Below are 2,500 nucleotides of genomic sequence, written 5' to 3' on the forward strand. Positions count from 1 at the left end.
ATGATAATGGTAGTTTTAAGTTGAGCTGTGCTAATCTGGGAGTCAAATGACCTGTGGTAATGATGAAGGTTATGGTAGTTGATACATCTTTCATAATGGTGACAGTCGTGTAACAGAGCAAAAACATATGGCAGATGATAACAATGATAAAGAAAAAAAGACAGTTACATATATTGCTTGAAATTAGAAAAATCAAACAATTAAGGAAAATAACCATACTGAGATTCAACCTCAAATCGAGATGCACAGAAAAGCGGTGGCAGAAACACCGCCAGGAATGGTGCGGGAGAATGCTAAGACATTTTTAGCTTCTTGTAAAGGTCAGGGATCTATAAAATAACAGCTGTGTTCGTCTGAAAGTAGTCTTAAGTCTCTCCTGAGCGTGTCTACAGATGTAAGGCATCTTTCCAGTCTCAGGAGGCGCCTTCCGATAAAGAAAATTAATCTGGAGTGATGTTTGTATCTATGAGAGTGTGTGTGCATATGTACATGTAAATACACAAGCGCTCATACTTACACACACATATACACATACACACGTATATATATATATATATATATATATATATATATATATACATATATATACATATATATATATATTTATTTATTTATCTATTTATTTATTTATTTATTCATTTATTTTTTATTTAAATTATATATTATATATATATATGTTATATATATATTATATATATTATACATAGAGTATATATATATAAAATATGATATATAAATATATGTATATATCATATACATCTGTAATGTTTATAAAAAATATATATAATATATATTTCTAATAAATAATATATATATGATATATATAGAGATCATATAATATATATATATATAATATATAATTAATATATATGTGTGTATATAATATATAATATATATAATATAATATATATATATATAAAACATAGAATATATATGATATGTGTAATATATAATTTATATATACCTATATAATATATATATATATATATATATATGTATATGTATGTAAATATGTATGTGTGTATATATGTATATATATATATATATATATATATATATATTGTGGTGTGTATGTATGTCTGTATTTATGTATGCATCTATATGTATATATATATATATATGTATATGTATGTATATATATGTATATATGTATATATGTATATATATATGTATATATATGTATATATGTATATATATATAAAACTGTGTGTGTGAGTGTGTGTATATATGTATATGTATATATAATAAATATTTTTATTCATTTATATATTTATATTTGCTATATATATACACACACACACACACACACATATATATATATATATATATATATATATATATATATATCATACATATATATCTATATATCTATATATATATATATATAAATTTATATGTATATATATGTTTATATATATAAATAAATATATATGTATATATGTATATATATACATATAAAATACACATATATGTTTGTGTATGTGTATATTAATAAAGCTGTGTGTGCCTATATGTACGCATTCACAGCAAGTCCATGTACATACAGGGCGTGTGGGTTGAAGGCATCCCCGAGACAGAGGCCAAGGGCGGTCGTGGCTCTTCCCCAAAACGGTGAACTAAGTTGTAAATCTAAGAGAATGAGAAGAATTACATACTCGTGTCTCATCTCCGTTGGTTCTGTTGTATGAGTCATAAGGATGATAATGCTGATGATAATGATGATGATAATGATAATGATAATGATGAGAAAAAAGGATGATAAGATGATTGAGAAATGTGATAGCAACAACAGTAACAAAGATAAGAACAATAAAGATATTAATGATGGTAATGATAATAATTATAACATTTATAATACTACTGCTAACAGTTAAAACAACAGCAACGACAACAATGCTAGCAGTCATAGTAGTGGTAACCGTAGTAGTAGTAAAAGTAGTAGTAATAGCAGTAGTAGTAGGAGTTGTAGTAGTAGTAGTAGTAGTTGTGGTGGTGGTAGCAGCTATAGCAACAACAGCAACAGTAGCAGTAGTATCTACAGTAGTATATATTAATTATATATCTATTTATATATAAATATATATATATATATATATATATATATATATATATATATATATATATATATATACACACACACACATCGACCTCGGTTTAGCAAATGCAAGCCTCAAGCGTAGAACGGGTTCTGAATGAAATAAGATCCCTGTCCAGCAGACTGCCACAGCAGACACTTCCTCCTTGTGGCATACTTGGCACTATGCCCCCACTCACCCCACCTCAATAAAAAAAATCACACCTACACCTAGCTTGACAACAAAAATCTTTTAAGGCGCGTCGTAACTTGGCGCCCGTCCAGTCGGGTGTGAAATCCCGAATGGGAGCTAACACTGCTCTAACAGGGCGCTGATTCCACGTGACTTGCCAGCGGGCTATCACGTGTTCCCGGGTCACGTGACTAAATGAGCCGCCGCGGGTGCCTACACCTACGAGCGTCCCT

The 2,500-nt window shown here is 28.6% G+C and overlaps 1 protein-coding gene across 2 annotated transcripts in view; it reads right to left on the minus strand.

The window, feature by feature from the left end:
- The window catches only part of LOC125041455 (facilitated trehalose transporter Tret1-2 homolog), a 17,682-nt gene that overhangs the window by 10,009 nt on the left and 5,173 nt on the right, over positions 1–2,500 (minus strand). The window lies entirely within an intron of this gene.

The sequence above is a fragment of the Penaeus chinensis genome, chromosome 30 (assembly GCF_019202785.1).
Source record: "Penaeus chinensis breed Huanghai No. 1 chromosome 30, ASM1920278v2, whole genome shotgun sequence".
In the NCBI taxonomy this organism is placed as follows: domain Eukaryota; kingdom Metazoa; phylum Arthropoda; class Malacostraca; order Decapoda; family Penaeidae; genus Penaeus; species Penaeus chinensis.